Raw genomic sequence first — 16,262 nt, 5'->3', positions numbered from 1 at the left:
ATCATCAAATTTCACAATCCCCATGTTGATGAGTCTTTCAACCAATTTCTTAAAAGTGGTACAGTTTTCTATCGAGTGTCCTGTGGCTCCCGCATGGTATTCGCATTGGGCATTTGCGTCATACCATTTGGGGTATGGAGGTTGCGTTGGCTTTAGATAGAAGGGAGACACGACATGTGCATCAAATAAACTCTGGTATAACTCCTTGTACGTCATTGGAATGGGTGTAAATTGAAGTTTCTCCCTATTTTGTTTTGTGTTGGGCTCTTATGCAGGTAGGCCTGCTTTGTCCGATGAGTTGTCGACCTTGGTTGGCTTACGGTGATCGATTTCGAATATGAGCTCACATTATTCACCTCGTGCTCTTTCTTTCTCGGGGCTGACCTCTTAGCGTTTTCCCCAGCCTCTATTTTCCCACATCTTATGGCATTTTCTATCATTTCTCTAGACATTACTATGTCCGAAAAACTCTTGGTTGTGCTACCCAGCATGTGGTTAATAAAAGGTGCCTTCAGGGTATTGATGAAGAGCATAATGGTTTCTTTTTTCAACAGAGGGGGTTGGACCTATGTGGCCACTTCTCTCCATCGCTGGGTGTACTGCCTAAAGCTCTCATTATGATTTTTCTCCATATTCTGTAAAGTGATTCTATCAGGGGCTATGTCAGCCACATGACCGTACTGCTTCATGAAGGCTTGTGCTAAATCTTTCCATGGACTGATCTGGGCGCGACTCAGTTGGTTGTACCATCTAGAAGCGGCCCCAACCAAACTTTCTTGGAAGCAGTGAATTAATAGTTGGTCATTGTTGACATGGCCTGCCATTCGTCTGCAGAACATAGTAATGTGAGCTTCGGGACAGCTAGTCCCGTTGTATTTCTCAAATTCCGAAGTTTTGAACTTAGGAGGGAGTACCAGGTCCGGAACCAAACTTAATTCCTTAGTATCGATTCCACCACGATAGTCGGTGCTTTCCATTTCTTTAAATTTTTCTTCCAACCATCTACACCTTTCTTCAAGCTCTCTCGGGAGTTCTACCCTTGTCTTTTCTACTTCTGTTACTTCATCAAGATTGAGGACCACAGAATTAGTTGGGTTGTCCCCCGGATTAGAGCCCGAGCCGGCCTGATAATTCATCGGTGCTGAAACACCAGCCTGAAATAGTTGGGGCCTAATTGTAACCGATGGCCTTCTTGGGTACATGACAGGTTGTGTCTGAACGTCCGTTGGGGCAAAACCCGGAGGGTAGGTAGGATCTTCATTATCTTCTGCCGCATTGATCAAAGGGCTTTTCCTTTTCTAATCCGCCACCAATAGGCGAGTTAATTGGTCCATCATGCTTTTCGGGACTCCAACATATGGTCCCTCATATCTTCTTGTATCTTAGCCGATTGCTCTTGCATCTGCGCTTGTAATTGTTCTTGCATCTCCCTTTGCATTTGTTCTATCCTTTCTAATCTCTGGTCCATTGCTTTGGTTTTACGGCGGGTATAGTGGCTATGTTCGGTTTCTTGATTCTCGTTGGTTTCCAGATTAACTGAAATAATTTTGTCTAATCAGGGTTCTTTAGTGAAAGTTTAATGCAAATGTTTCAATGTAATGCAAATGTATGGAATGAATGCAAAAGAAAGGAAGATGTTGATCTTGAATTCAATTCCATTAGAATAACTTTTCTAGAAAACATATTTCTTTACATGAAAATAGATTACATATGCGGTATTGCCCTTCATAGTCCAAGTAAACGCTGATCTTTTCTTCATGGTCGAATCCTATAAATTCTCTAAAAGATGCCTTTACTAGTTCCTTGCTGCTTAATCTGAGCCTTGATCTCTTGCTCGCTTATCTCCATGATACTCATCAAAAGTGCCGGCTCTTGGATAATCTTCGTTGGCAATTAAATCAGGTCATGTATTCCTTCGTGGACTTCTGGCTTTCTCTCGTCATGCCTTTGTTGGCTTGAATCTCTGGAAATTACATCATGTATTCCTCCATGAACTACCAGCTTTCTCTCATCGTGTTTACTTGGACTATATTCAGGCGATCGCACTATAATCTACTTTATCAAGAAATTCGTTTCCTTATGACAAACTATTCTATTTAAGAATCGAATTTCGAATCAACACATTCTTTTTTGATGTAATGTAATGCAAATGCATGAATGCAAAAAAAAGGAAGGCATTGATTCTAAATTTAATTTTATTAGAACAACTTTTCTAGAAAGCAAATTCCTTTACATAAGACGGATTACATATACGACTTTTCTCTCATATTCCAAGTGAAGACACCTATCTTCCTCTTCATATCCGGATCTTATGGTCGAATCTGACGAATTCTTCAAGAGATGTCTATATTAACTCCTTTTTTGCTCGATCTAGCCTGCGACTTATTGCTCACTTATTACTGTGATACTTGTCAGCTTCTTTAAAAAGGTCAAGACGTGACGGCTCTCGAATAGTCTTTGTCAGTTTCTGTCTTCAGGCAATGAAACAAAGTCTTGTATTTCTTCATGGGCCATCAGTCTTCTTTCATGTGTTCACTTGGACCATATTTAAACAACGTATTATAATCCACTTTATCAGGAAATCTGTTTTCTTATGACAAACTGTTCTATTTAGCAATCAAATATGAATCAACACCTCCTTCCTAGGATGATGTAATGTAATGCAATTATAAACAAAACAAAATAAAACACGTTAGTGCAGGATAAATAAATAACAAATAAAGCAATTCGGGTGACCACTAGGGATTCGGAGTGGCTCTACCTAGTGTGGGCTCCTAGGTCTCTTTATATGTGGTTTGGTTCTAGAGTAAGGGTACCTAAACCAGCAGATTCCTCGATCTTCACCCATTATAGGCTCATTTGAATCGAGTTCAATTTAGGGGAATACATTTCCCTATGGCTACACGGAGATGAAAATCTCACGAAACCATATGTACGGATGTATTCCGAAAGTGATCCACTATCCTACGGAGGTGAAAACCTCACGGCGTAGTTTCTCACTCCCACTTAAGGGTGTGACCACAGCGGTCATGCAATGCAATGCGAGAAGATATATGCATAAAAACTTAAAACGATTAAAGAAAATAGGAATAAAATGATGAAAACAGTACGAAAAATGGGTGAAACGCAATGAAGAGATCGTATATCAAAACCAAATTCTCAATTTTCAAAAAAAGACAAAAGTTAATCAACTTGTGGCTTAACTCTCTTATAAAACTCCCCAGTGGAGTCGCCAAGCTGTCGTAACCATTTTTTTTGAAAAAACGGGAATCGACTTAGGTTTTTGGAAATAAAAACGAATAGAGGAGTCTCCACCAATCTTTTTTCATGAGGTGTGATCGGATCACCTTAAATTAATCATTTTAATAAAAGTTAAGATTTACTAAAGCGATAATTTTTGGTCTCGAAAATCGAAAATGAGTTTGGGAGTCGGTTACGCACAAGGAAGGATTAGCACCCTCGTCGCCCAAAATTGGTACCTAGTTGATTAATTAGTGTCTTAGTGTCGAAAATTTGAAAACTTGAAAGAATTTAAAATATGATCCCTCTTTGTAAAGAAAATGCTCAAATGTTAAGGACCTTCTCGTCTCACAATATAAAATCTCACATCCAGTAAGTTAGGACACGACATCTTGAATTTTCGAGAGCGAGCTTGCCTTTTATATAAAAATTCGTGTATTTCAAAAGGTTATTCAGTTAGTTAAGGTGAACGAGGAAAATCGAAACCCAGTAAGTTAGGGCACGTTTCCTCGAATTCCCAAACACCGAATATTGCCTTTACTTGCAAAAATCTTATTTCAAGGTAACAAAATGCCATACCCGGTAAATTAGGGCACAACACCTCGTATCTCCGAGAATAAGCATTTTTCAAAACCCATGTCGCGATTTAAAAGAGTATTCCGTTATTTAGGTTAAAGGAGAAAAATCGAAACACAGTCAGTTAGGGCACGATGGTCTCGAATTACCAAATACGGAATATTACTTTTATGAAAGAATTATTATTGGGTTGGATATAATGATAATAAGAATAATATTAAAGTAAAGTAAATAATAATACTATATATAAATATATATATGTATATAATAGAAATACACACTACTATATAATAATAATAATAATAAATATAGAAATACAAAAAGCAAATATAATAAAAATATTAAATTAAAGTAATAAAAACAATACTATATATAAATATATATATACATAAAAATATACACTAATATATAATAATAATAGTAATAGCAAAAATAATGAAAATATGAGTAATATTAATAATATATTAGAATACAAAAGTAAAGTAATAACAATAGGGTGATAATAATAATAATAATAATACAAACAATAATACATATATATATATAATAATAGTAGTCGAAATAAAAATAATAGAAGTAACAATAATGATAGTAATAATATAAATAAATATGGAGAGGCCATATATAATATAATAATAATATAAATAATAATATATACATGAGAAATAATAATAATAGTAAAAATAATAAGATAAAAAAAATAAAACAAATCTCTCAACTCTCTTTCTCTCTCTTTTCTAAATCCGTGGTTAATTAAAACTTTCTTCGATTCTGGACCCCAGGGCCACCATCGGCGCCATTATATCGTGTAGGACCTCAAAAAACTTTTTCTAATAAAAATATGGGTAAGCTTCTTACTTTTATTTTTATTTTCGTATATAAAAAAACAAAATAAAATTGAAAGAAAAACAATAAACAAACAAAGAACTTAAGATGAGAATAGACAAAAGAAACTTCTTTTACTTTGATTTTTGATTAATCTCTAAAAACTTGCCTTTTTAAAAAACAAAAATAACCCCCTTCTGACATAATCTTGAATGGTTTTTATAGCCAAATTTTATAAATAAATTTTTGTAAGCAAGTGGAGTGGTTAGGGTGGTTTAAGTGGCCAACAAGGATGGTGGAGTAGGTGGCCAAGGTGGGTGGCCAATAAGATTAGTGGAGTAGGTGGGATTAAGGTTTTTTTTTTTCTAATTTTTTTTAGGTTGAGTTAATATTTTGGGCTAAGTTTTAAATTTGTATTGGAATTTAATTGGGTAGTTATGCTACATTTATTTGGAGACAAAATTGGGCTTGTACATTGATCTTTTTTCTTATTGCGCAGTGCATCTCCTTCTCCTTTCATATTCAGTCTATTCTCAATCCTGTTTAATTTATGGAATCGGTAAGTGGAAGTTTTTGGCATTGCGTTTGATTCGAGTTTTACTGGCTTTGGAACGTTGCTGTTCTTTTGTCACCGTCAACTTGTTTGCAGCAGAGCGGGAGAGTACGGATTTGAATGTAGTCGGCATCTGGCGCGTGATTCTCTTTTTCTTTTCCCTGTTTTCTTTCTTCGAGTCTTTGGATATGAATGCGGCAATTTTGAATTGTCATTTCATCCCCGTCTTACTGAATGAGTTTGGCTTAAGGTGTATTGTTTGGTTTTAAGTCTTTTGACTAATTTGTTGGTTTTTTTTTTTTTGTTTTTGTTTTTGTTGAGCAGCCATTCAGACTTAAAATTAAGGTATTTGTTAATTTGACGTGTCGATTAGATCTTGTTATTCTGGTACGAGTGTTTGTCAAATTGTGAGTAATATTGTTAATTATGATGTTTGCATCAGAGGAAACTTTCTCAAAGATCAGAGAGAGTAAAATCCGTAGATCTCCATCCAACAGAACCATGGTAATTTCTACCCCTTTTTTTTCAGTTTCCCGTTTATATTTGAATTTGATCATTGAAGGCTAAATGTGATCTGTTGTAATTGTTATTGCAGGATTCTAGCAAGTTTGTATTCTGGAACTCTGTGTATCTGGAACTACCAGTCACAGGTATGGGAGTTTTATTGGTTGTATTATTGGCTGTCAAAACTAGAAGTTCTGCTGTGTTCCTTGTTGGTGAAATGCCTGAATACTGAAGAATGGGAGAACAAGTGGATATATTTATAGTTATAATTCATGTCTAAGTTGAGTTAAATAGCTGTTCTATTATACTTCTTTTAACACTTTTTCCTATATGATCTTTTAAAGAAGTGATGAAAAGAATCTCTCTGTTATTCTTCAAAGCATTGTACCCACCATCATGGTTAACTTCCTGGGGTGCTTAATTCTATGTGAAAATATGTTGAAATATTTATAATATTATTTCCCTTTTGAAACTAGATTAGCTTAAGTAAGCTTTAATCCAGACTAGTCCGTTCTGCTTGGTGCAAGGCTTGATTCATTTGCAAGATGCAGAGGTATTTCATTCTTAGGTATCTTGTTAGCAAAAGGGCAAGATATCTTAGCTATTGCACCAAAAAAAGTGAACCCCCTGCCCTCCAAGAAAAAAAAAAAATAGTTACCTCTACCTCTCTGCTTGGATGGAAAGTTTTTTTTATATCAGAGTAACCTGAGACCTTTTCTGCTTATCTGAAATAAAACAAAGGATTACTTTATTTCACTTTGTCTTTAATAGGAGTGATTTCCTTTCTTATTCCAGCAATTCTTTTATTATCATCTGTTATCTTCATTTCAGTCTGACCCATCTTGTTGATGTATTGTCATCTGCCATTCATCAATGAACATCATAAACATTATGTTATTGTGACTTTTTGACTTGGTACTGGTAGTATCTTACAGTTGTGAATTGTAAAACATCTTCTAGTACCTCTCCATTCATTTAATTCTGTGATGAAACGGATCACTTTGAGTCTTCCGTAGGAGTTGAACTCTGAGCGTCATTGATGAAACATATCACTTCTACAAACTTCTTAACCATTACTTTGGACTCCATTGTTACTGTTTCTATTTCAAAATTTAATTGAATGCACTACATATAGTGATCCTTAACTCAATCTTTAGTCTATTTAGTTTCCATCTAGTTCTATTTTATGATTACTTAGATGTCTATAAGTGCTATAGTATATGCATCAACTGTTATCATAAAACTCTGCCATGCATATGGCTTGGCATTAACTGTGGATCTTTTCTTTTTTCTTTTTGTTTCTATCACGAAGAATGCATTTTCCACTTGCATTTTGACATAGTTATTCCATGATATAGGGCTATGGAAATTGCTAGTAGTTTGATGGTATTTGATTTGTATAAGATTTTAAGTGCTTAACATGTGATTCAAGTAGTATTAGATCTTATTTTTGAACTCTTGAAGTCATGATATGTTGAATTGAATTGTTTGGATCTTCACTTATTGTTTACTGTTAACCATAACTATCCTGTTGCACAGACCATGGTTAAGTCGTTTGAGGTCACTGAGTTGCCAGGTACTTTTTCATCTCTTTCTGTGATGCACTTATCTTGGTTTGATCATACTGCTCTCTTTTTTTTCCTTCTATTTTCATCTTGATGAAGTCATTACCATTCTCTGAAGTCAACATCTTTCATCTGCAGTTAGGTCGGCCAAGTTTGTTGCTCGCAAACAATGGGTTGTTGCTGGAGCCAATGACATGTTTATTCGTTTATATAATTACAACACTATGGATAAGGTCAAAGTTTTTGAGGCACATACTGATTACATTAGATGTGTGGTTGTCCATCCTACTCTTCCATATATATTGTCATCATCTGATGATATACTCATAAAACTCTGGGACTGGGAGAAGGGTTGGGCGTGTACTCAGATATTTGAGGGCCACTCTCATTATGTTATGCAAGTGACTTTTAATCCCAAAGACACTAACACTTTTGCCAGTGCATCTCTAGACCGTACCATAAAGGTATAAACAAGCTTTCTCTTTGTAACTTTTCATGTTACTACATTTTGGCGTAACCATGCTAAATTTGCCTGGGCAATGTGAATTTCTAGATTTGGAATCTTGGCTCCCCCGATCCAAACTTTACTTTGGATGCCCATCAGAAAGGTGTAAATTGTGTTGATTACTTTAGTGGTGGTGATAAGCCCTATCTAATCACCGGTTCTGATGATAACACTGCTAAGGTTTGCCCTACTATTCATATCCTGCTATCTTTTGATCATAAATAAGTATTGAGGAACTATTCACACATAAATTCCCTGGATGTAGGTATGGGACTACCAAACCAAGAGTTGTGTTCAGACATTGGAAGGTCACACACACAATGTTTCTGCAGTTTGTTTCCATCCTGAACTTCCAATTATCATTACTGGTTCTGAGGACGGGACAGTTCGTATCTGGCATGCTACCACTTATAGGTAATTCTTCAGATAGAAAATACCCCTTTCAAGTTTCAGTGCCCATTTGTTTTGTTGTGAGGCTGATATTATATGTTCTTTTCTTCATAAAAACTCAAGTTTGCCCTTCATTTCTCAACTTCTTGTCTTGGTCTTGTGTTGGTAAAGTGTGAGTGCTTTTTTATTGTAAAAATGTTGGCTCGAGCATCTTGAGATAGATGTAGAAATTTATGGTCTGGAGCCATGTTGGTGTGTCACATTAATATCTATACCATGAGTAATATTTTGGATTGAGTTTGGTTTCTCGAGTTAAGTGACATCGACTCAGTTCGATAAAATTACCAAAATTGAAGTAATATATTAATAAAAAATCAAAATTTTGATTTATAATTTTAATAAAACACTATCTTTCCCAAGAAAATACCGATTTCTACATAAAAATTACCCATATCCTACACTTTTAAGAAAGACTGCTCATATAACTTCTTTATTTAAAGAAAAAAGAATAAAAGATTATGTAAGGTGTGTACCAATTTTGATCTTAATAATCTTTGATGTATGCAATGATATATTTGAATTCTTCAGCATTTTGACTTTTTAACATTCATTTGTTTTCAGGCTTGAAAATACACTGAATTATGGCCTTTAAAGAGTTTGGGCACTTGGATCTATGAAAGGTTCAAGGAGGTACTATCCGTTGGTTAAATGATGCAACAATTGTGTTCATTTCTTTTTCCAGTTTCAACTTTTTCCGGGTTGTTTATTTTTATTTAAGTCTTATAATAATTTTTGGTCATTAAATGCTATTACACTGTATTTCATTTAGTTTAGAGTATGTCTGTTTTGTTCAAAGAATGAGAGAAATGGATTAAAATTGCCATTCTTTTAGGATGCATGAGCTACTTCTTTAGTTGTAGGTTTCTTTTTGCAAGCAAATTAATGATTAGGCCTAATCAAGAGCTAGACTACCTGCCTAATATTGGGGAGGACTTTGATAAAAATATTAGACCTGGAACTTGGGCAAAAAAATAAGGCTTGTTAAAATGATGATCCGGGACTTCACTCCATCACTCAAGGCCCGAGCTTGGCCCGTTTCTAGTTATGTAACTTATTCTTTTATTTATATATTATGTTATGTTATATAAAGATTAAATATGTAAAGTTGTAGTTTAAACATTAAAAAGTATATTAAGTTGTCCATGTTCAAGCACTGGATAAAGAAAAAAAATTACTAAAGATTAAATAAGAAATAATAAGTTATTTAAATTGTTTTCAGAAAAGATAGTATGGGTGAGTTTATACGGACTTGCGTTACCAATTTACAAATATGGACATGCTTGTGTAGAAAATGGGGCCCATATTTTGGGCTGGGTATATGCCCAGACCGACCCATGAACACCTTTATTTATATTTCTGATTTAAGTTCTTACTAAGCTACGGCTAAAACCAATATGCTGCTTCTATCATACAGGATTGTGCTTGGGTATGACGAAGGAACTATTATGGTGAAAATTGGTCGTGAAGTACCTGTATCAAGTATGGACGACAGTGGAAAAATCATATGGGCTAAGCACAATGAAATTCAAACTGTGAATATTAAGAGTGTAGGGACAAATATTGAGGTAGTGTATTCTGTCGTAAAAAAAACTATTTCTCTTTCTGCATTCATGGCATGATTCTCAATATTGGATTTTTCACCTTAAGGTAATGATGCAAGCTTTTTTGCTGTGGTTTTTAGGTTACTGATAGAGAAAGGTTGCCCTTGGCTGTTAAGGAATTGGGGACTTGTGATCTATACCCTCAAGTAAGTTGATGCTTTTGAGCCTCTTTCAAGTGAATTTGTGTATAAGATTACGGGTCTCTCCTAAAATATGTTGATTCTTTTTCCCTTTTCTTTTGTAAGTTGTGTTTATGTTTGTATTTGTGTATAATCTTTTGACCTTTTGCACTATCTTGTTTTTCTCAGAGCTTAAAGCATAACCCAAATGGAAGGTTTGTTGTTGTCTGTGGAGATGGTGAGTATATCATATATACAGCTTTGGCTTGGAGAAATAGGTCATTTGGTTCAGCATTGGAATTCATTTGGTCACCTGATGGAGAGTATGCTGCTAGAGAGAGCACATCTAAGATTAAGATTTTCAGCAAAAATTTCCAGGTTTTTGCTAGTTTGTCATTTAGATGGTTTCTTATCTTCAAAGGTATTATTTTTCTTCATATAAAAAAGTCTTTATGCATGCACACTTTGTTTTCAGATGTTGAAAGATATGTTATAAGCAACATATCTGTTGCAGCTAGGGAGCTGGGTTTAATAGGATTAATAAAATTTTGGGTAGGGAAAAGGGGTTTCAATTTTTGAGATTTTCTTTTTCCCCTTTGAACAAATTGACTAGCTATTCTTTAGGTGTTTATGGTGATGAATTCGTGTTAGTAACTTATTATGCGTACTATTGTAGTTTCATATCTTTTAAGGGATTCTATATGATGCTAAGTTAAAGTGTCATTTTACAATGTTATGGTATTGACGGATATTTATCATTTTCAGGAAAAGAGGACCGTCCAGCTGACCTTCTCTGCAGAGCATATTTTTGGAGGCACTTTACTGGCAATGTGCTCCAGTGATTTTATTTGTTTTTACGATTGGGCTGAATGCAGGATGATTCGTCGAATTGATGTTACTGTGAAAGGAAGCTAAAAGAATAATGTGAGCCCCATTACTTCTCCTTGGCTACCTTGCATTCTAAATGTTATTTTTATTTACATTACTAAAAATGTCAGAATCTATACTGGACTGATAGTGGTGATTTGGTGGCAATTGCCAGCGATACATCTTTCTATATCCTTAAATACAATGTAAGTCTCCTTAGTGTATCTGCTTCTTAGATCTGCAAAACCTTTTGCAGAGTGGACTCTTTCTTTGTTAAATGCTTGATTTCTTACAGTTTGCAGAAATGAATTTGATGATATTTTTCTTGTTGCAGCGGGATGTGGTTCAATCTTACTTAGATAGTGGAAGACAAGTTGATGAACAAGGGGTTGAGGATTCATTTGAACTTCTTCATGAAACCAATGAACGTGTCAGGACTGGCATATGGGTTGGGGACTGTTTCATTTACAACAGCACCTCATGGAGACTTAATTACTGTGTTGGTGGAGAGGTATCCGTGTTCTGCTTATTCTTGGCTTGAAAGTGTTTTATAAGTTAGATGCATTGGTTTTTGGAGGTTGATTATCTAATGGTTTTAGGTGACCACAATGTTTCATTTGGATCGTCCCATGTACTTGTTGGGATATCTTGCAAGCCAAAGTCGGGTATCTTTGATAGACAGAGAGTTTAAGTAAGTATGCTAGTGATTGCTAATTTTATGTCAAAATGCACATTAGGTTTTGCTTTGTATAGGCAGTATTAATGGCAGTTTACCCTCATCTGTTTCATATTGTCTAGTGTTATGGGTTATACATTACTTCTCAGCCTGATTGAGTACAAGACCCTTGTGATGCGAGGAGACTTTGAAAGGGCCAATGAAATATTACCTTCAATTCCTAAGGAACACCATAATAGGTATGTATGCCTTAAAATATTTTCCTTCCGATATCAAAGAAGATTGTTGGTCATGTTTCCACCTACCAGTATTCTTGCAACTGTTCCAAATTGGGTTGTGATTGTAGAATTCATATCTCCTTTCCTTTTCTTTTCCTTCATTTGAGTATTTGGTTCTTGATTTCATATCTCCACGTGTTGAGAAACTTAGAATTCTAAATTTAACGTATCTCCATAGCACTTAAAGGCTAGTCTCTTTACTTTTGGGTATTCCTTCCCTCTGAATGCTATTTATTTTAAAATTTTATTATGTTCAATTTCTGTGTATTTATGTTCTGGTTATTGAAATAATTTTGGATTTAATCATTGGTTTCCTTACTTATAGTGTGGCTCATTTCCTGGAATCACGAGGTATGATAGAGGATGCTCTAGAAGTTGCTACTGACCCTGATTACAGATTTGATCTTGCTATGCAGCTTGGTAAACTAGAGATTGCTAAGGTAAGAGTTGTTTGCTTGAATCTTTGAGTGATATATTTTATTTTGTTTAAGCTTTAATTGTGCCTTTAACAAATCTTCTATACTATAAGGGACACATACTCTTTTGTCCAGGAAATAGCCACAGAAGCTCAGAGCGAGTCTAAATGGAAGCAGTTGGGAGAATTGGCTATGTCAACTGGAAAGGTGTTGCATATTTTCTGATTTTCATAATTTGTTTCAATGCCACTTCACTCTGTTATGATTCTCATTCTTATTCTCCCATTACCTTTCTTTTGTGTCATGTTGTCATGATGTGGCTGCAAATCACCATTTGAAAATGCTTAAGGCGTTTGCTCTTGATTTAGGGCCAGTTTTCCATTGAGGTTGAAAAGTGCTTTTGAAAAGTTTGACCATGTTTACCATTTCTGTAACAAAGTGCTTTTGAGTAGATACAATGTCCTTCCTTCTTAGCTTGATGTTGTAAATTAGAAGATATGTTGGACTTATTTAATGAAGATAAAAAGTAATTTTAGGCAAAAGCACTTTTGCAAAAGCTTAAAATTTTGACTTTTTGGCTTGGGTTAAAAACCCAATTTAAAAACATGGTTTAGTTAGAAAAGCTCCTTGTTTTCCATTGCTTTTGGCTTGAAATTATGATTTGGGTTGAAAAGCACTTCTCAACCTCAATGGGAAACGTAACCTTAATGTCAGATGTGTATGTTGCAGATTTCTTGTCTGGTTTTTGAGTTTACTACATGCACTAGTTGTTCCTCTTAAAGTTTGCTCAATAGACATACACGACACATGAATTGTTAATTTTGGACTATGATTTCTCTGCTTGTACTTGAATTAGTTCTATTAATCATGCTAAACTTGTCATTGCAGCTTGCAATGGCTGAGGAATGCATGAAACATGCGGTAGACCTGAGTGGTTTATTGCTGCTTTATTCCTCTTTGGGAGATGCTGAAGGAATATCAAGGCTAGCATCCCTTTCTAAAGAGCAAGGGAAGAACAATGTTGCTTTCCTTTGTTTATTCATGCTGGGTAAATTGGAGGACTGCCTCCAACTTTTGGTGGAAAGGTAATTCATCATGAAATACCTAAAATTGTAGACTGCCATTTACTAGGCAAAGATATATTTTAAGTATTCCTTTTTCAGCAATCGGATACCTGAGGCAGCTCTTATGGCACGATCTTATCTTCCAAGCAAGGTTTCAGAGATAGTGACTATTTGGAGAAAAGACCTCAACAAGGTTAGTAGCCAATATTTAATTCTCTGGCATGTTTTGGTACACTGTTCATGGCGAGTTCCATTTTGACATGTTTGATTTTCCTCGTACTTTTGCAACATTCAAAATATTTCTTTTCTATAACCAATAAATAAAAAAATTTTCATCCTTCGTCTTCTATTCTTCCATTCTAAGCTTATCGTTCATGAGTCTTGATTGTGTCTCAACATTGCCCTTACTATCATTGTCATCCCAGATGTATGCTAGTATAGTTTGACTTTTTGCCCTTTTGTTCAACTTGATGATTGATATTATGATATAAAATCTTGATATTTTGCTGGAAACAAATTGCTTGAAAATGTGCTTAGAGCTTTTACATCTGAAAGCTAAGGAAACAGTCTTATCCTTTTTTTTGTGTGTTTTTTTCAAACATTGCATCATTAAAGTAGTGATGGAATCTTTAATGGGAATCTTTTTCATTTAATAAGTCCTTGTTGGTGGAGCATTTTAATATATATTCTTTCCTACTCCAAGTGTCACGATATTTAACTCTTTCTACCATTGCAACATGAATCTGTTGGACTTTCATGTTTACTGTAATCATGCTCAAAATCTATTACTTGTGTTTCTGGTTAAGTTTGATTAATGGTATAGATTGCAAAATGATTTGATGTAAAGCTTGCATCATTTGCAGGTTAACCCAAAAGCTGCTGAATCTTTGGCCAATCCTCAAGAGTATCCAGGCATGTTTGAGAATTGGAAAGTTGCTCTTGATGTTGAAACTAGAGTGCGAGAGAAAAGGTATCGAACAGAATTCCTTTCTGTTATTTATTGTTATATGGTATTTGTTACCTATTTACTATGCAAATTCTTTTATGAAATTTGCTATGCAATTTTATCAAATATGATTTCATTTTTTTTTTGGTTACCACTCTAGGATGATCTCTTTGGATAATTCATTTTTAGATTTGATTGTTTGGCCTTTTTGGTTGCTCTACAATTTTTGGTACCACCTGCTTTGATTTCAAAGCTGTGGTCGACACATCCTATTTTCCTGTCTCACAAGGTTATGCTTTCAACTCTCAATTGCTCGGTAGGGGTGTTTATCCTCCTGCGGCAGACTATTTGAAACATGGTGATAGATCATGGCTGACACTTGTGGAGGCTCATGAAAATGGTGACCTTAATCATGTGGTATATGACCTTTATTATCTGTTTTCTCTTAAGCCAGCAGCACAGAAAAATATTGGAACTGCTGGAGTGGTTGATGACTCTGGTTTTGGAATTTACCGTCTTTTTTCCTTCATTTTTCTGCCTTTCAGGCTGCAGAACAAAATGGAGATAGTGGTAGCCAAGAGGAGGCTGTTGTTGTGGATGCATCTAGTGACGGTGCAGTACTTGTTAATAGTAACGAGCCTGAAGAAGAGTGGGGTACGAATAAAGAAGGAGCCCTGTGAACCCAAAAGCAATTGGTTGATGCAGTGTAAAACCGAAACTTTTGTCTCTGGTGATTAACTGTTTCTACGATGCCATCTTTAACCCCTTTCGCTTTTGAGCTTCTCTGACTTCATTTTTGTGATTTCATTAATCACAAGCACTATTCATAACACCTACTGCCAGCTAAATCCTGAAGAGTTTTCCAAACTTGTTTCTCTCTTGAGTCTTTGGAATTAGGTACGTGTTTTTTAATGGGTGCTAAATACACGATCGGCTTTTGTTTAAATTATGATATTACTAGTAGTTTCTTTTTTTCTCATTCACTTTTTTTTTTTCTCAAAATTTGCCTATTAATATTGACTATTATGATGCACATCTATGGGCTGCTCAACTCTCATATCTTTGTTCTTTGTGAAAGTTCTTATCTAATTTGTGTTTGTGTATCAATCTATTGTATTCTATCATCAAAATGATAATGTTGTTTCCACTCCGTATCACGCAACATTAATGTCTTAAATTTTGTTATTTTCCTTTTGGTGTTTTTGATAGTTCTTTTATTATATGTCATTCCCCGATTCCTGTTTTCTCATATTTCTCACTGTTGGTAGTTCTTACAACAGATCACTAGGTTCCAGGAAGCCATTTAATCTGGGCGCCATTCAGCTCGGATTTTAAGGTGAGAAACCATTATTATAATCATTATTTATCTTTAAAGGAGAAAGCAGTATCAGTCATATGGGTTAAAATACACATCACAACCTTTAGAGCGAATCTCTTATCTCCTTGGATTTCTCATACTCGTGTCATTATTACTGTTCTTAACTTGTTATTATTGAACTACAGCAGATTTTGAATTAGAAGCTAGAAAGATTTTACTGAGGGACCGATTTATCTTTGCATTCCCGGTGATTTGGATCTGTCAAGCGCATTGTTTGAACATACAAGTGCTGACAATTTTATTACTTTCTCTTAACTTTTAGCATATTCTTTGGAGGCATTATCACAATTGTTTTTTTGAGGCGAGTGCCACTTTGAATGTAGAAAAAAAACTGAGAATTAGTGATGATTTTACCCAATTCAGTCCACTTTTATTGTTTTAAATCTTAGATGCTAATTTGGTTCTCCCTTTTGAGGCTGCAATCTTTTTTGGGATTACATTTGCAGTCTCTCCTCCAAATGAAACTTGTAATCTAAACATATATCTATTAAAAGAAATGACTTTTCATGCTCTTGCAGTTGCAGTTAGCTGTGCCATTGTGTTTTAACTTGAGCAACATTAGCTTTAAACATGATATTGGAACATAAAATTGCAGAAATTTTTGTCTACAAATGATATATCTAAGACCAGATTTAAAAAAGATAAATAAAAGAACAAACGATGGGCTCTTTTTTATTATTTTGAGAGTTTCACCAAGAA

At 34.9% G+C, this 16,262-nt stretch overlaps 1 pseudogene; it reads left to right on the top strand.

Moving 5' to 3' along the window:
- Positions 1–4,895: 4,895 nt before the first annotated feature.
- Positions 4,896–15,946, top strand: LOC108462435 (coatomer subunit beta'-1-like; annotated as a pseudogene).
- Positions 15,947–16,262: the final 316 nt, after the last annotated feature.

This window comes from Gossypium arboreum, chromosome 2, assembly GCF_025698485.1.
Source record: "Gossypium arboreum isolate Shixiya-1 chromosome 2, ASM2569848v2, whole genome shotgun sequence".
Taxonomy (NCBI): Eukaryota; Viridiplantae; Streptophyta; class Magnoliopsida; order Malvales; family Malvaceae; genus Gossypium; species Gossypium arboreum.
The sequence above is the reverse complement of the archived record's forward strand: the minus strand, read 5'-3'. Positions and strand labels throughout refer to the sequence as shown.